Here is a 19979-nt window from a genome sequence, read left to right on the forward strand (position 1 = left end):
ACAAGAGCTAGTTCCAGGACAGCCTCCAAAGCCACAGAGAAACCCTGTCGGGGGGAAGGGGGGATTTCCATTATATGTGTGTGAGAGAGAGCATAAAATCTGATCATAAAACACAGATCTCAGCAATCTAGTATTCCTACTACTACTCAACCATCTAAAAATAAGGCAAAGAGATTAATATAATAAATAATGTTAGAGCTGGTCTTAAAACTTGTCTCCTACTTTACAGTACATCTATTACTCTTTCCCAACTACCCAAATGCTCAAACATAGTATCCTTTTATTTTAAATTAATTCCTGTGTTTTGACAGTCTAGAATATCCAGAAGCTGGTAAACAGTGTGGTTTTGCATTTTACTTAGAAAGAATTGTTGGCAGTTCAACTCTTCTATGGCAAATTTCCAAGCTCTTGACCTACAAAGCTCTTCACTATCACAATACAAGAGCTCTGAATTCGATGACCTTTCCTGGACTCTCACTCTGGCTAAGAAAATGCTACTGCAGAATCACACTATGGGTCTGAGAAGCTTGAGGGTAGATTCTGCCTACTCAAAGCACAACCCCTAACCTTCATGTCTGAAGTTCCAGCTATTTGGAAGGTTAAGACAAGAGGATAACTTGATTCCAAAGGTTTAGGAGCCAGCCTGGGTATCAAACCAGTGTCACCAATCTCAAACAAACATAAACCAGATCAGCAAGATAGCTCAGTGTGTAAAAGTCAAACCTGATGACCTGAGTTCAATCCCTGGGATCCACATGATGTAAGGAAAGAATCAACTCCTGCAAAGCTCTGTATCCACATACAGACTGTGACATCCACATGCTCACAACTCCAAATACATAAATGCTCTAAGAATTTTTAAAAATTAAACCTCTTGAATGACCACTGATCTCATTTTTTTAAAAAAAGATAGTAATTATAAAACAAAATAATGAATATATGTGTTTAGAGATCTTTACTCAAACCACATCTAGGAAGGGCACATGAACTAAAAAAAGAGAAAGATTATATAACTGTCATAGAATATTTAAGATTATTATTACTTGTCCAAGGCCCACAAGAATCTCATCTATGTGGAAGTAACAAAAATGATGGCATTCTCCTTCTAAAAAACACACCCCTTCACTGCCTCCAGATGTCTCCATTAACAAGAACAAGCATTGTTTGTGTACTGTGCATTATCACCGGGAGAAATTTGAACTGCTTCTCTAGCAAGTTATCTCACCCAACTTCAGCCATGGTTGCTTTTCTTGTTCTGGGATCATGACCTCCCACATATTCCCTCAGAAACTGAGACAGGTAAAGAGCTATATCATTTACATTGTGCTATTCTATCAGAAGGAAAGAGGATTAGCTTGACTCTCCCGAATAGATGGTCAATGTTTCCAAAGGGGGGGTACTGGACACCAACACAGGCCTCTGGGGAGATGGAAAGTTAAAGCCGCTGAGAATTAGGTCAACTTTGAGAATTACTGCTCAACACTACCAAGGAGACTGAAAACCTAAAGCTTACTCATGTGGGAGGCTAGCCAGGTCTCTAAATCCCAAGCTAAGAACCCAAGGCCCAGAGCACTAGATTCAGCTCCACCCATTCCACTCCACCTGGTTAAACGCAGTAAAAATCAATCCTCTCTTCACCCCAAGCAGGAACTAGGCTGAGAAAAGTCATGTCATGGGTACTACTTAAACACAACACATCCAAACAAACACGCAAAGGCTGCTGGCACCACCCAGAGGTAGAGCTGATGTCCCTGCTTTAGCACACTGCAGCCGGCATTGTTTTCGCTCCTTCCCGGACTTAAAGACTCTGAAAGGCAGGTTAAGTCCCCTGTACTGTCCATCAGGACTTCCGACCTAGCATAGGATGCTTGCCCCCTGTTGGTAGTCTGACACTTACGCTACCCTAGCAGGGAGAGGTCTGGCCCTAACGTCCGCACGATCAGCAGGAATACCCGGTAGCAGGCGGGAGGCAGCCGCATTGGCAAGGCAGCTGCTGGGAACCGCCTCCTCCGGGGGCGGGGACAGAAGCACCGCTGTCAGAGTGCCTGCCCCACCCTCAATGCCCCTCTGCACACCCACAGAACGCTTAAAGGGGCCGCAGCGACCTTCACCAAGAAGTCTGCAGTCCCGGGATGCTACCTCCATCTCAAAGGGTTTACAAAGCAGCATATAAATGATGTAACAACTTGGAAGTGGATGTCTGGTTTGGTAGTAATACAGAAAATGTCAAAGAAATAAAGGAGATGACTAGTTTTCAATACCACAATTCTAAGTCTTTGAAAGGTGTTAAAAAAAAGCTACTGCAGGCAATAGTCAAACCATTGGAATAAATATTCAGATGCCATCATGAAAGCTGCTTTTTCCATTAACCTCTCTTAGAACTAGCAATTCTTCAAACTGCAACATAAAGACACAGAAATTCCAGCAGCTTTCAATGCTTCCACTTGCCCTTTCCCAGACTTCCTTAGCAGCAAAGGGAAGGCTCCTATTGATCAGATAGGCAGAAAGGCTAACAAGAGGCAAAAAATTAAAATAACTTTCCCCCTTTTGCAAATAAAAGATGGTCTTTCAAAAATACACCAAGAATTCACTACAAGACTACATAAGGAATATTGCATACAAATATAATTGGAATATAAAGTCATCTAATTTACAAGAAGTTCTTGATAAGTTTGTAGGGAAACTGCATTAATATCTCAGGGACTAAGCAGGAGTGATGGCTCAGCAGCTAAGGATATTTATTGAACAAACCTAGCAACCTGAGGTTAATGTCTGGAAGCCACATAGAGATGGAAGGAGAGAGGTCTACAAAGTCCTCTGACCTCCACACAATACCAAGGCATGTGCACCCCTCCCTTAAAATAAACTCTCAGGGAATAAATACACGGTCTTTGAGATCTTCAAAGATTATCAATGCAATCAATTTTCTTTACACTGAATGAGAAAAAGACATTCCAACACTAAATTATTTTAATTTTGCAGCACTAGGGATTGAACAAGGGTCTTATAAATGTTAGGCAAGACCACTCCTTGGAGTTCTGTCCCTTATCTTCTTAAAAACTTAAAACTTTATATTTTGAAACAATGTTTCACTAAACCGCTCAGGTGTCCCATGAATTCTTTGTGTAGTCTAGGTAGGTCTTGAATTTGTAATCCTACTGGTTCAGTCTCCAACAGCTGGATTACAGATTTGCACACTGGGCCCACAATATAATTTAAATAATAAAAAAACACCCTACAAAGCCATCAAATTAGTGTGAGAATCAATGTCTACTTATAAACTAACATCTCTAATGGGAACAGGAGTTCAATAGACTCCGGTTACCCTTAATCTGAAGGTTTTAAGAGAATTGAAGAGAAACTGACTAAACAGTCAAGACGTTTCTACAATACATTTACTGGCATTCCTAAATTAAGTAATCAAGACCCTCTTTCATTATATACCCATGAAGTTAACAGTGTCCTAAGGGTTTGTAGATTAGTCTTCCTCAGCAGATTCTTAGATTTATTTTTACTATTTATGTGTATGTGTGTATATCTTTGTGAGCTTATATACACCACATTCATGACTGTTGACCAGAAAGGCCAAGAGAGACTATACCCTGAGATAAGATCTTTTATTTAAGTCAGGCTTACTGAAAAATATATAGTAAAATATCATAAAATATTATAAAGATATAATCTACAATAAGATTTATTCCATATAAAGTTCTGAAAAACACAGAGAGCTACATATCCATTACCACAAACAAGAGCACCAACAGCCCCAAAATTCCCCTTGTGATCTTTATACTTAATGCCTTTCTCACTTCTAGGCAACCACCAATCAGTTCCTAAACTTTGGCTTTCCAACAGCGTTATATAAATAACATTATATAGTATGTTGTCTTTTGAATCTTTGAGTTAGTACAATACAACTGAGGTAAAGGGCTGGGGTTGTGGTTCAATGGCAGAACTCTTGCTCATCATGTCTGACTTCTTGGGTTCTATACCCAGAACAAGAACAACAAAAATAGATCAGCCTGAAGGTGGTGGCACACGCCTTTATTCCAGCACTTGAGAGGCAGAGGCAGGCAGATCTCTGTGAATTTGAGGCCAGCCTAGTCTACAGAGTGAGTTCCAAGACAGCCAAGGATACACAGAGAAACCTATCTTGAAAAACCAAAAATTAAAAAACAAAAAAACAACAGATCATCCATGCAAATGCATATAATGGCCTTTTTATTACCTGACTGCAAATATAAACATTATGTTCTTGTTTACCAGTTCAGGTCATTGTGTTAACACATTTTGAAAAAAAAAAAAAAAAAAAAAACTGCTAGCAGCTTCCCCCTCCCCCCGCCCCCACAGGGTTTCTCAGTGTAGCTTTGGAGCCTATCCTGGCATTTGCTCTGGAAACCAGGCTGGCCTCTGCCTCCCGAGTGCTGGGATTAAAGGCGTGCCCCACCAACGCCCTAGCAGCTTTCTTATACAGGTTTTTGTATGCATGTTGTTTTATTTCTCTTGAATAAATACCTACAAGTGGGACTGTTTTGTGGTGTGTTAAGTATTTAATCTTACAAGTAAATATGTTGTAATTTTCCAATGTAGCTGTATGAACTATTTTGAATCAATCCTGAGAGTTTAAATATAAGCGGGTTACTCCTCCTAACTTCCTAATTGTATCCGGTATTATACCCAAGAAGTTAAGGCAGTTCTCTATGCAATTGTTTGTTTTTTTTTAATATTATTTTTTATGTATAGTGTTCTGGTATACATGCCTACACACCAGAAGAGGGCACTAAATCTCATTATAGATGGTTGCAAACCACCATGTGGTTTCTGGGAATTGAACTCAGGGCCTCTGGAAGAGCTGCCAGTGCTCTTAGCCTCTGAGCCATCTCTCCAGGCCCTCTGTGCAATTGTTAATGATTTATAATATGCTCTTCTTAAAATTCAACCAGTCATCATTATCATTTAATATGAATCATAGATTTTTTTTTTTTTGAGACAGGTTTTCTGTATAGCCCTGGCTGTCCTAGAACCCCATCTGTAGACCAGTTTGACCTCAAACTCAGAGATTCAACTGCCTCCGCCTCCCAAGTGCTGGGTCACCACCACCCAGGCATAGATGTTATAAGTTTCAAAAGCAAATACCAATGAAAACTACTCTTTCAAATTGTATCTGAGAGTAGTCAAATCATTTTTTTGTACCAACAATCTATATAGATCAACAAAAGTCAGAACAAACAAAAAAATGTATCCTTTAAGTATTAAGAGTTTTCTTTTCCTTAAAAATAATTATTATTTTTAATTATGTGTAGGTAATTTTGTGTATCTGTGCTGGGTATGTGAACACATACACATGCAGGTGCCCAAGGAGGCCCTGATGTGGGTGACTGAAACTGAACTGTTGTGTAGCAATTTCCTCAAGAAACATTCCATCTTCCAGGGAACTTTCTTAACACAATTCAAAATAGTTCAGGAAGTCCCTAAAACTGACCAGATTGAATAGGTCTCTCTCTCCCCAAGACTATATAAGAAGTTTGTTGAGAGTCACTCTCAGGCAAGCCAAGCTGCAAGTAAGACTCTTAAGACCAGCCAAGCCACCTTGAAGAGGTTTAGACCAACAGTCATTGGGAAAGGATACTCTCCAACCATGTGCTTTTTAGAGTTGTTATCTGTGCTGGAGTGGGTTTTGATGATGCAGCTGTCTTTCAGTCATTTCTTCTCCTGTAAGTAACCCCAGTAAAATTCACTGGTTTACCAAGTTGAACTTTGGTATTACCCATACTTATGTCTGACATGAGCTCATTAGCTGGGGAGAATAGGCATGTGTATGAGTCTCCCCAGAGAAAGTCTTGTCACACAGTATGCACTCTGGTGCTCAAGGGGCAAGAAGTGTTCTTAATCTCAGCCTCCAATCTGACTTTTCAATATTCAGATGGGCTTTTCTATGGATTAAATATAATTCTAAAAGAATGTCTTCATATAGCATGTCACATTAAACATCTTTATTTTTGGCTGGACGGTGGTAATGTACAACTTTAATCCCAGCTCTTTGGAGGCAGAGGCAGGCGGATCTCTGTTGAGTTCCAGGCCAGCCTGGTCTACAGGGCAAGTTCCAGGACAGATTCTAAAGCTACACAGAGAAACCCTGTCTCAAAAAAAAAAAAATTATTTACAAAGTTTAATTCTCCAGAAGACAAAAAGAAGCATTTATTAATAAAATTTAAGAAACATAAAAATACACCCTGTGTTACAAACAAATACTAAAAGCTTTAACAAAAAGAAGGTCTGGCCGGGTGTTGGTGGCGCACGCCTTTAATCCCAGCACTCAAGAGGCAAAGGCAGGCGGACATCTGTGAGTTCGAGGCCAGCCTGGTCTCCAGAGCGAGTGCCAGGATAGGCTCCAGAGAAACCCTGTCTCGAAAAACCAAAAAAAAAAAAAAAAAAAAGGTCTGAAGGACAGTGACAATGAGTAAAAGTGCTTGCTAGCATGCCTGATGACCTGAGTTCAATTTCCAGTATCCACAAGGTAGAGGGAAAGGAAAGAACTGGTTCCTACAAGTTGTACTCTGACCTGCATACACACTAATAGATGTATTAAAAACCTTTAAAAAGAAAGAATAAACAGGTCTAGAATTTTTGCACATCATTAGTAGGCATGTAAACTGCTATATACATTTAAGAAAAACATTAAATATTAACAACCCATTTCCAGTAGAATTGATAAGACAACACAAAATGACATATATAAATGCTGATAGCAGGATTTATAATAGCCTCAAAATTGACAAATACCCATCAACTAATAAATAAGGCAAACAAATGTGGTACATCCATAGAGTGGAGTATCATACATTCATAAAAAGAAATAATGGTGGTGCATGCCTTTAATCCCAGCACTCAGGAGGCAGAGGCAGGCAGACCTCTGTGAGTTTGAGGCCAGCCCGGTCTATACCTAGTCAGTCTACAGAGCAAGTTTCAGGACAGTCAGGGATACAGAGAAACCCTGTTTTGAAAAACAAACAAACAAACAAAAAAAGAATAGAGTAATAAGAGCAATGATACATGCTACAACATGTATGAACTTCACACATTATTCAAAGTGAAAGATGTAAGATATAAAAAGGACATGTGTTGTATGATTTCACTGTTATGAAGTGTTATAAAAGTGACTGCTAATAGGTACAGAATTTTTTTCTGGTGGAGTGATAGAAACGTTTTGAAATTAGGCAGTAATAGTTAACATATTTTGTGAATGTTAAAAGCCACAAATTAAGTTTCATGGTACAGGAATTATACTCACTGAATGTATTTTATAGCCATAAAATAGCTATTAGTAGCTACATAGATGAATCTAACAATCCACAGTGGGGGGGGGCATTAATTACTTAATATATAGTACAGCAACAGAAGCCCAATGTATCTAGAGGCACATTCATCTGTAGTTAAAAAAAAAAAAAATTAAGGAGAGGCTATGCTGGAAGCTCAGCATAGAAGAGGCAGGAAAGGGACTGGAGAAATGGCTCAGCAGTTAAAAGCATTTGTCCTTGCACAAGACCCATGTTCCTAGCACCCACATGGCAGCTCATCACCTTCTGTAACTCCAGTTCCCGGGGATCTGACCCTCTCTTCTGTCCTCCATAGTTATCATATGCTCACATGGTACACAGACACACATCCAGGCAAATCACCCATACAAATAATAATTTTGTTTGTTTTCAAACAGAGTCTCTAAATAGCCCTGGCTATCCTGAAACTCACTATGTAGATCATGCTAGTCTTGAGTTCACAGAGATCTGCCTGCCTCTGCCTTCCAAGTGCTGGGAATTAAAGCCATGCAACTAACCCCATTAAAAAAAAAAAAAAAAAAACAACTTTTTTTTTTGTTTTGTTTTTTTGAAACAGGGTTTCTCTGTGCAACCTTAGCTGCCCTGGAACTAGCTCTGTAGACTAGGCTAGCCTCAAACTCACAGAGATCCACCTGCCTCTGCCTCCTTGGTCTAGAGTTGCATTCAGAGCATTAAACCCAATTCTTTTAAAATGGTTATACATTTTGGGTATAGATATGATGGCAAATGAACCATAATAACCCATTTCTGTGAGTTTGGCCAGCCTGGTCTATAGAGCAAGTTCCATGACAAGCTCCAGAGGTACACAGAGAAACCCTGTCTTGAAAAACCAAAAAAAAAAAAAAAAAAAAAAAAAAAAAAAAGGCAAAGGAAAAAATAAACTGTCAGTCAAACAGGTAGGTGACTACTACCCCTATGCTAGCACCAGGCATGAACAGGTTTTGAAGAAAACTATAAGAAATCCACAGCTGTTTCTCTAACCCCTGAAGATGCAACCCTAACTAGGAATGTTTCCATTTCTACCAAATTTTTTTGCTATTAAAGCCTTGGTAAACTTTACAGTAAGGGTCCTAATAACTAAGGCCAGTTTACAAGCTGCTGCCTTCTGCGAAACCTGTCAGAGCTAAAGTTCTCCTTGCTTACCCATGCCGTCTATTCAGTAGAGCCAAAGGAACTCCAGTTAGTTGACTGGTAACAACGCCACATGGATATTACATATGCCTGATATGATGGTATCCTATATATATATATATATATATATATATATATATATATTCCTAATCTAATCATGAGAAAAACATCAAACACAGAGTAAGTAGAATTCTACACAGAAACTTTAAAAAAGTTTTCTTGCCGGGCATTGGTTTTAATCCCAGCACTGGTTGACCTCTGTGAGTTCCAGGTCAGCTTGGTCTACAAAGCTAGTTCCAGGACAGCCAGAGTTGTTACACAGAGAAACCCTATCTTGAAAACAAAAGTTTCTTTAAAATCAAGGTCCTGAAGAGAAAGGGAAGACTGATGTCAAAGACCAGAGGAGTCAAGGAGAGACAACCACTGAATGTAATATTTTGCCCTGGACTGGATCCTGAAACACAACCAGGGTATGAATAGAAAATCCAAATGAAATTCAGTGGGGTTTTTGTTTGTTTGTTTGTTGTTCAAGATAGGGCTTCTCTGTGTAGCCCTGGCTGTCCTGGAACTTACTCTGTAAACCAGGCTGTCCTGGAACTCAGATTCACCTGCCTCTGCCTCCCAAATGCTGGCATTAAAGGTGTACACTACCACCACCCAGCTGAAATTCAGAGAGATGGGTCAGTAGGTGAAGGCAGCTGACACCACACCTGATGACACAAATTCAATCCCTGTTATCATCCTGGCAGAAAGAGAGAACCAACTATGAAGGCTGTCCTCTAACTTCTACTTGCACATTTATGGTATGTATACCCAAACACATGGACCAGTGGTTCTCAATCTTCCTAATACTTCCACACTTTATGGTTCCTCATGTTGTGGTGACCCCAACCATAAAATTATTTCGTTCCTACCCTAACTGTAATTTTGCTACTGTTATGAATCATAATGGAAATACCTGATATGGCAGGATATCTGATATGTGGCCCACATGAAAGGGTCATTCAACCATCAAAGGGGCCGAGACCCATAGGTTGAGAACTGCTGACATAAACCTATACCCTTGAAATAAAAGTAATAAGAATAGCAGGGCATAGTGGCACATGCTTCAAACCTAGTACTAGGGAGGCAGAGACAAGCAGATCTGTGAGTTTGATAGAGGCTAGCCTTGTCTACACAGTAAATTCCACAATAGCCAAGCTAAGTAAAGACCCTGTCTCAAAAAACAAAACAAAAATAAAAAATAATAAAATACATTGTTGATTTCTTACCTTGACAAATGTACCATGTAAGATGCTAACAAGAAGGTAAACAAGAGAAACTTAACTCTACGTATCAGTTTTGTAATTTTTGCTTAAATTTAACATGAAAAATTAATTTTTAAGTTTCCTTTTAACTATCACTCTTAAAACATCAAATGTCATGAAAAACAAAGCAAATTTAAAAGCAGAAGCACTACATTACTACAAGAATGGTTAGAAAATAAGTGAATAAATGAAAGACACTGTTAAGACTAAATGCAGTCAAGAATATGGAGCAATAGGAAAACCCATTCATTGATGAGACTGCAAAGCAGTACAGCCACTTTGGAAGACAGTTTGACAGTTTCTTACAAAACCTAAACACAGTTTTACTATATGATGCAACAAATTTATTTACCCAAATGATGTAAAAACTAGGTCCATATATAATCCAGAAAATGTTTATTAGCAGCTTTTGTTCATAACTGCTAAAAAACCAGAAATGACTACAATTCTTCCCAAGGCGAGTAAATGTGGTATATTCATAAAATAAAGTATCATTCATCGATGAAAATAAATTAGCTATCAAGCCGTGTAAAAATATATAAGTGCTCAAGGTCCAGTGTGATGTTGAACACCTGTAATTTTAGCACTTCAAGGGTAGAGGCAGGAGCATCACACTGAAGGTCAGTTTTAGCTACATAGTAAGTTCAGTTCCAGCCTAGATTACATGAGACTGTCTCAAAAACTAAACAAAAAATCTCTATGAACCTAAATCTTATAGTGAAGTTAAAGAAATCAGTCTGAACACAATATTAAGGTATAATGATTCTAATTATACATGACATTCTGGAAGAGGAAAACTACAAAGCCACTAAAATGGCTGCCAGAGTATGAGAAAAGAACAAATAGTGAAATGCTGAGTAAAAATTTTAAGGCAGTAAAACTATTCTTGCTGGGCGTTGGTGGTGCATGTCTTTAATCCCAGCACTCGGGAGTCAGAGGCAGGCGGATCTCTGTGAGTTTGAGGCCAGCCTGGTCTCCAGAGCGAGTGCCAGGATAAGCTCCAAAGCTACACGGTAAAACCCTGTCTCGAAAAACCAAAAAAAAAAAAAATATATATTCTTTACTATTTTTTGTTGTTTTTTTAAATCGTGATGCAAGTGGCTATGTACCAATAGCACAAGAGAACACAGGCCCCATGCAGACAGCAGTCTGGGGTCATACCAGTCCTTCTGTTCTCACAGTGGTAAAGGCCTTTATTACAAGAGCCTAGGCACGTCTACACAAGTTACACAAATATAAATCTAAGAATTTTCTAGTTTTCTTAGTAGAAGAGTTCTGAGCTAATCTGTTGAGATACTGTTCACATCCAAGGATACAGAACAGACACACAGTTACACTCTATCTTTTTTTAACTTTATCACATACAGAAGATATGTCAGTTTATAATAGACTTTTTTTCCCCATTTACTTGCTTTTTGGTGCTGCTTTAAAGAAAAAAGAAAAGAAACAACACTCAAAAAAAAAAAAAAAACACATTTATTTAGTGTATGTGTGTATACTAGTACACCATTACAGCATGCTGTGGAGATCAGATGTGATCTGGTTCCACCATGTGGGTCCTGAGGATAGAAGTCGGGTCCTAAGTCTTGGTGGCAAGCATCTTGACCCAATGAACTATCTCTGATTTTGTTATTCTTAGACAAGGGGCATGTAGACCAAACTGTCTTCAAACTTGCTAATCGCCAAAAATAACCTTGAGCTCCTGCTCCTCCTGCCTCTACCACCTAAGCACCTGCAGTTGTGTCCCACCATGCCTAACTGACCTACTTTGTTTCAGACACTGTATGAGACACTAATATTATTCCATTTCTGTGAGAAATTCTGGCACAAACAAAAATCAACCTATAAATGACACAGAGGAAAATGAGGGAAAAGGCACCAAGACAGCTATAGTAATTAGGAACTTAGAAAAATGCTTCTTTAAGGAGTTGCCATATGAATTGAAATGTGGATTTGTGGATTAACCCTGTTAACACAGGCTTGAGATAAAGGCAGAGTGGAGTGGGAGGTTCTAGGCAGAGAACAGGAAAAGTGAAGGCCAAAAGAAGAAACTTACATCTTCAAAGTTGATTAAGTAGGCAGGGTAAGTGCATCGATAATAACCAAAGTAGGGCTGGAGAGATGGCTCAGTTAAGAGTACTTACTGCTCTTGCATAGGACCCCAGTTCTGTTCCCAGCACCTACAGGATGGCTCACAATCACCAGGGAACCCAACACCATTTTCTGACCTCTGTGGCACCACATACACAGGAAGTACATACATACATGCAGGCAACACACATACACAAAATAAATAAATCTAAAAATTAAAAAAAAGAACAACCTAAGTAATATCTCTGAGCAAGACACAATATGAGAATCATTTAAAACCTCAAACCTCTATAATACTGACCACCAAGAAACAATCATAATGAGATTAACATCTCAGTATCTCAATTTTAAAGTGGGTGTGGTAGTGCAGGTCTGTAAATTCCATCATGGAGGTGGCAAAAGCAGGAGGTTTACCACAAGTTCAAGACCATCCTAATCTACATAGTGGGTTTTAGGCCACCCAGGGCTCCACATCAAGATTCTATTTCAAAACAACACACAACTGCCATTTTTATCTCACCCTTGCCCTACCACACTCACAGCTGCCCATAAGGTAAACATTGTATTTTCAACTGACTCCCTAAATTACAACCATTCCTGTCATCCATACTTCCTATCTCTACCAAAGAGGGCGGAGGGCTCTACTTTAAATCTGCTCTTGAATTTTTTTTTTGTTTGTTTGTTTGTTTGTTTTCGAGACAGGGTTTCTCTGTGGCTTTGGAGGCTGTCCTGGTACTAGCTCTTGTAGACCAGGCTGGTCTTGAACTCACAGAGGTCCACCTGCCTCTGCCTCTGCCTCTGCCTCTGCCTCCCGAGTCATTAAGTCATTACTTTATATAGAATGACCATAAGAGCATAGACCCTGGCTACTAAACTGGATTTAAATTCAGGTTCTATAAGTCATAACTCTGAGCAAGTTGCATAATCTTTCTCAGTTCCCTCATGGGTAAAATTCTGACAGCTAAAGAAAAATAAAATGTGACACACAGAGATTATCCATTAAATATTAGCTACTGCAAGTAAATGTACTTTAGAATTTACCTTCTTTAAGGCCTAGGGCTGAGCCACAGGGATATAGAAACTATAATTTGCTATAGTAAATTGTTTGAAAGATAAATCTGTTAAACTCCCTTGGGTGTTTTTTTTCCTGGCTCACAATGTGTTCCTTGAATCTAGAATGTTTAACATCCAACAGACATCAATCTCAGTAGAGAACAAGACAGCCTGGCTTTACTAGAACATAAACTTTTCATTTGTTCTTGTTTTTTTGCTGCTGTTTTTTGAGACAGAGTTTCACTCTGTAACCCACTTTGGCCTGAAGTTCACTATGTAGCCTAGGCTGCTCTCATGCTCATAGCAATCCTCCTGCTTCAGACTCCCACATATTAGAATTAGAGGCATGAACTACCATGCCTGGCAAGTTTTCATATTCATCAAGAATTTTACCACCAAGAGCTGGAGAAACAGCTCAGAGTTAAGTGCACTTGTTGCTCTTGCAGAGGACCCAAGTTTAGTTCCTGGCACCCACACATCTGCTTATAAATCATCTGTAACTCCAGTTCCAGGGGATCCAATGCCTTCTTCTGAAGTCTGTAGGGCCCGTACATACATACATATAGACAGCATTCATACACAAAAATAAATCTTTTTAAAAAAAGATTTTAACACTATCCAAAGGTACTGTTAGTTTTTTAATATAATTCATTTTTTTTGTGTGTGTGTGCACTGGTGTTTTGCCTGCATGTATGTCTGTGAGGTGTTGGATCCTGGAGTTACAGTTGTGAGCTGCCATGTCAGTGCTGAGAATTGAACCTGGATTCTCTGGAAGAGCATTCAGTGCTCTTATCCATTGAGCCATCTCTCCAGCCCAGAAGTTAATTATTTTTAATTGCTTTCTCCAAACCCAACTATTCATGTATTCATCTATCCATCACAAAAATTGAATTACCACACACCACTCTTCATAAATCAAAGTTGGTGATCAAACTTTAAAAGGAATAGAGAGGAAAGTATATGGCATATTACTATGGAATGCCTTTGCTTGCCACCTCCTTAAATGAACAGTATCAAAAAGTTGTGTGAAATTTTGGGACCAGAAAGGCAGCTTAAAGCGTAAAGGTTGCGTTGTGCCAAGCCGGACAACTGATGTTTGATCCCCAGAACCCACACAAGGCAAGGAGAGAACTAACTCTAAGTTGTCTGACATCGGGCATGTGCACCCACCCCCCCACAAATGTAAAATGTAAAAGATCTTTAAAAATATTTATGTGTATATAGGTGTTTTGCCTGTGTACAAGTCTGTGTGCCAGATGTATGCAGTGTCCATGGACAACAGAAGAGGGTGTTGGACTACCTGAAACTGGAGTTACGGATGGCTGTGAGTAGGGTCACCTGGGTGCTCACCCCCCCTCCCGCCCCGCCCCCAGATCCGCTGGAGGAGCAATCACTGCCATAAAGTGGCATCTCTCCAGCCCCATGTTAAAAAAAAAAAAATTAAAACAAAAACGTTGAGTACAATTTTTTCACTAAGTTTACTACCTCGATTTTACTTATGTTGGCAACTAAATTGATTTTGATTTTTATACTAAACCTTACAGTTTGTCCAGTCCCTTTAAAAAGTCTCAAATGACTCTACTGGCTTGATTTATATTCTTGCTCTTTAGGTCATAGAAGGACTTTTCAGGGTGATGGAAATGGAGAAAAGAGGATTTCACCTTTCTAAAAATGAGTTTTCAGTTCTATAATTATGCATAATGTAAGACAAGCATCCTATCTGGGCCAAGATTTAATGTCTTGGTTCCTAGGAGAATTAGAGCCGTGCATAAATTTGGGGCAAGTTCTGCAAAACCTCTATTGATGCTGAATCAGAAACTCATTGTTAAGATTTCATCAACACGAATATATTCTGTAACACACAGCAGCCACTCTGGCAACATCTCTCTCATCATTTCCTATGCAAGAAACAAAATGGGATGCATTCAATCTTGCCTGGCAATTATCACGACTTCGGGTAGCTCTCAACAACAACAACAACAACGATTTGCTTAAGAGCTTAAAAGTGAGAATCTCATTCACCTAGCAAGGACTGGGTAACCTGCACTGCTGGCTATTGTACTGGTCCCCGAAACCTTCACAGCTGCAAAATACCTGAACTCTGCTGACACTTTCTGAGGGAGAGAACCAAGGGCGGGGCGGTGAATGATCACAATCATTAAAAAAAAACATCGCAGGTGGGGGACGCAGGTATGGAGGCAGGCCCCGGCACCGCGCTCTGGTCCGGCTCTGAGGCGACTAGGCCCTTCACACCCACCACAGCCCTCCCGGGCTCTTGTTCATTCATTTGACAATTCCGCGAGGCGCACTCCACCAAGGGCCTGCTCGCAGGGCCCCCGCCCCAGTCTCGGACCCCTCAGCCTCCAGGCGCGGCCCGGCGCCGCCCGCCGACCTCAAACGCTGCCGTAGCGCCTCGCCGCGCGCTCTGCTCACCTCGATCCCAGCCCGGCTCTCCAGCACAAGCGAGCGCCCACGCCCCCCGCCCTGCCGCCGCGGGCTCCCCGGCCTCCGCCCCGCTTCGCCGCCTCAGACCTGCCGGGTTCGCGAGACCGCGGCGGCGCGCGTCCGCCGAGGGCCCCACCCGTGGACGCGGGTCCCCTGGCGCGCGCGACGCCGGGCCCCCAGGGTCCAGACTAATAGGTGAAGCCCACCGCCCACTCACCTCCGCCGGGTCAGAACCGAGGGGCCTGCTCTAAGCCGTTTAAAACCGCTTGGGCCGCCGCACACCCCGCAGTGTCCTCGTTGCTTATTGGTCCTCGGAAGACCGCCTCTCGCCCTTTCATTGGTCCGTTTGAAAGGACTGCGGGCACGCGCCGCCTGCGGCCTTAAAGGGGCAGCGCGCAGCTGCGTTTCCTTGGGCTACACATCAGGAGGGCAGCCAAAGGCTACCAACGTCTTCAGAACGACTTCAGAGCGAGAGGTGTGTGGGAATCTATGCATTCCCAGCCGTCATCACGTTGCCTTTACCTAACTGCAGATGTTTAAACAACTGTCAACATCTCTGCCTTTTTTTTTTTTTTGAGACCTTGCATTCGCAAATATTGATTGTGCAGTTCTTCGATGAGAGGGATACAAGAGGCAACTGCGACGTAGTGGAAGAAGCCTCGAATGGAGGCAGGATACTTCTTGTGAACAAATCACTTTTCTCTGTTAATCTGGACCTCAGTTTCCACCTGTAGAAAATGCAATAATTATGTTTTCCTCGCAAATTTAATGTGAGGATTTAATACAACAAGCTGAGTGTCTAGGAATGGCCTTTATGAACTGCAATACCTTCTGCAGATGCTTATTATGAAGACAAGAGGCTTTCATTTTATGAAATACGATCGTCAAAATTCGATTTTATTACAATTTATTTATTTGTCTTATGGACAACTTGCTAGGTTCTCTGCTTCCATCATATAGTTTCTGGAGCTCAAGTTCAGTTCACCAGACTTGACAGCAAACACCTCTACCCCCTGAGCCATCTCGCTCTATTTTATTTTTTGAGACATGGTCCCACTCTATAACCCAGGCTATCCTGGAACTGGCACTATATACTAGGCTGTCTCAAATTTGTGACATCACCCCACCTCCACCTTGCAAGTACTGGGATTACAGCATATGCAACACCATACCCAACTAAAATCCTTTCCTGAATCAATATCCAACATCATATGAATATTAAGTTATAATATAGTAATGATGTTTCCCTTCAAATTTAACATGAGGATTTATTACAAGGCAGAGGCAGGCAGATCTCTGAGTTCAAGAGCAGCCTGGTCTACAAAGAGAGTTCCAGGACAACCAGGGCTACAAGGAGAAACCCTGCCTCAAAAAACCAAAATAAAAATAAAATTAAAAAGTAAAGAAGAAGATGTGAGTATGGTGGTTCTCGGCACTCTAGGGTTTGAGCATGGAATTCAAGGCAAGCCTCAGCCATGTAGTCTGTTGAAAGCCAGCCAGGACTGCAGGAGACGGTCTCGGAATAAAGGATATCTGGAGAAGTAAAAGCTCAACTTCATTGTTAAATTCTAATGTAAATTTTTAGGAGAACACTTTTGGGATCTACAGATTCTCTGGCCCAGTAATGCTATTAAGGGGCATTTATTTTAGTTTTATGAACACATGCAAACAATGTCAGTAAAAATGTCACTGAGCCACTGGGAAGTTAGAAAACATCTGAAAATCACATGGCCACCAAAATGAAACCTTTTACATAAATTATGGAATATCAAAAGAACACTGTACAGTTGTTCAAAAAGAATTTGATGTCGGGCGTTGGTGGCGCACACTTTTAATCCCAGTACTCGGGAGGCAGAGGCAGGTGGATCTCTGTGAGTTGGAGACCAGCCTGGTCTACAAGAGCTAGTTCCAGGACAGCCTCCAAAAGACACAGAGAAACCCTGTCTCGAAAAAACAAACAAACAAACAAAGAATTTGATGAATCAGGCTGGGGAGGACAGTTCAGTCAGTGCAAGTACAAGCCTGAGTCCCTGACTTGGGATCCCCATTACCTGTGTCAAAGCCAGGTGTGGTAGTGGCAGCTGTAACCCCAGCCCTGCAGGCAGGGACATATGGACCCTGAGGGATTACTGGCTAGCCAGTCCAGACTAAACAGTGAGAATCAAGAGACCCTGCCTCAAAATAGGACAGAGCACTGGAGAGTTGGCTCAGCAGTAAGAGTACTTGCTGCTCTTGCAGAGGACTTGGGTTGGATTCCCAGCACCGACATGGTGGCTCAAAACCATCTGTAATTCTAGTTCCAGGAGATCCGATGCCCTCTTCTGAGTACCAGGCACACATGCAGGTAAAACACCCATATACATAAAATAATAAAATCTTAAAGGGGGGGTGATGGGTGAGTGATGAGGAAGACACCAGACATCTGACCTCCACATGGACATGATAGGAACAATTGCACTCACACACAGATGCACACACATGCATATGACAGGCACACATGTATACTCACAAAAAAGAATTTGACTGTTGGAGTAGAAAGGAAGAAATTTTATTATTTTAAAAAGGCAAATTTAAGAAAGTTGCATGATTTTTTAAAAATATATAGCTATCAGTGTATTATGTGAGTGTGTATATGCCTGAAGATGTTTATAGTATTCCTGGAGTCATAAGAAGCTTAATATAAGTGGAAATAAAGGGAGGAAAATTAGCATTTTATCAGTGATATGAATGGGGCAAGGGGCAAAGAGAATGCCAATTAGCAGGCATAAAGACAAGAAAGTGCATTGTATATATGGGACTGAACTTAGGAATTTGAGGGTTTTGTTTACTTGTTTTTGAAACATTTTACAATTACTTTTTCTTTCTTGTTTTGTTTTTGAGACAGTGTTTTTCTGTGTAGTCCTGGCTGTCCTGGAACTCACTCTGTAGACCAGGCTGACCTTGAAATCAGAGATCCACTTGCCTCTGCCTCCTGAGTGCTGGGATTAAAGGCATGAACCACCACCACCTGGTAGATGTATTTCTTTTATGTGTACGAATGTCTTGCCTGCATGTATATATATGGTGACCAAGGAAGTCAGAAGAGGGCTTTGGATCCTCTAGAACTGAAGTTATGGATGGTTGACAAAAGTCAGGAGCTTAAGCAAGTTAATTAGCTTCTGAGTGAGGGTTGATATCCTGGTTTGGAGTCTACTATAACAGCAGTGAAAAGGATAAGAATAGATTCAAGAAGAGTGAAAGATTTGGCAGCCAATTAGATTAGGTGCAAAAGCAAGGGTGGATCCTATTTAGAAAAATGAGTCCAAAGTGCTAGGATTAGAGCCCAGAGACAGGGAGGACTATTATTGCCTAAATGGAAGTGGGAAGTCAGGAGAGCCCTGCCCCAAGGGAAAGAAGGAGAGGTCAGCTTTATGCTTGTTTACTCTCAGATACCAATGAGACATTCAAATGGAATCATCTAAGAAGGCTTAGGAAATACCAAATGGAAGCTGCGAGACAAGATCAAGTCTTAAGTGGTATTGATTTGGGAATTGCTCTCTATAGAGCGAATGAGACGACAGGAGGAAGAGAGTGGAAGGAGTAAAGGATAAGTGGTAAGAACAGAATTACATGTAAGGAAGGAGAGGAACTAGTCAAAGCAAACAGTAACCTTTGGAAAATGGATAAGGAATATGCAGAGACAGCCTTCTCCTGGCATTGGTTTATATACATAAACATACATAGTTCATTTAAAAATTATCAAACATAATCTGAAGAATACACTTAAAAGAGAGGTTGATAGCTACCTCAAATTTGCTCAATAAAGGATGTGTGTAGTATGGGTTCTGGAGAGTTTTAGGAACAAGATGGCAAAATCTTTTGTCTTCAACCTTATATTGAAGGTGTGCATCTAAGATGTTGGAATCCATTCACTTATTCATTTGACAAATATTTATTGAATTCCTAGTATAGGGAGGTACTGTTTTAGGCATTTGGAATAGTCAGTGAACAAAATAGACACACACAAAAATTCCCTTCACTCAAGGAGCTCTTGTTATAGTGAGGAGACATAGATAATCAGCACAAATAAATTATGCAGTATGTTCTTAGACTGTAATTTTATATACACATGTGTATGTGTGTGCTTGTAGAGGCCAGAAGTAGACATCGTGTCTTCTTCAATTGCTCTCCAACGCAATTTAAAAATTTTAAATACATGGTCTCTTACTGAACCTGGAGCCCACCAATTTGGCTAGACTAGCCGGCTAGCAAGCCCCAGGGATCCTCCTGCCTGCAAGTCTCCAGCACTGGGATTACAAGCATATATAACCATACCCAGCTTTTTACGTGGGTGTCAATACGAATGATTGAACTCAAGCTCCTTCAGTTGGCACAGCAAGCACTTTACTGACTGAGGAATCTCCCCAGATCCCCTTAAAGACTATGCAACGGTGGCTAGCCTGGAGCTTGCTATGTAGATCAAACTGGCCTTGAACTCACAGAAATCTACTTGCCACTGCCTCCTGGGTGGGGGGATTAAAGGCACACACCACCACAGCCTGCCTAGGACAGTAATTTTTAAGGAAGTGGTCAGTTTAAGTTTTTATTGAGATGATATTAGAGCTGACTTAAAGGT

General features: G+C 40.8%; 1 protein-coding gene across 3 annotated transcripts in view; it reads right to left on the bottom strand.

Moving 5' to 3' along the window:
* The window catches only part of Ckap5 (cytoskeleton associated protein 5), a 104238-nt gene extending 88545 nt beyond the window's left edge, over positions 1–15693 (bottom strand). For all 3 annotated transcript variants that reach the window (XM_027422520.2, XM_035446043.1, XM_027422522.2), the window contains exon 1: positions 15582–15693. The gene's annotated coding sequence lies outside the window, so the exon portion shown is untranslated. The remainder of the gene's footprint in view (positions 1–15581) is intronic.
* Positions 15694–19979: the final 4286 nt, after the last annotated feature.

This window comes from Cricetulus griseus, chromosome 6 (assembly GCF_003668045.3).
Source record: "Cricetulus griseus strain 17A/GY chromosome 6, alternate assembly CriGri-PICRH-1.0, whole genome shotgun sequence".
In the NCBI taxonomy this organism is placed as follows: Eukaryota; Metazoa; Chordata; class Mammalia; order Rodentia; family Cricetidae; genus Cricetulus; species Cricetulus griseus.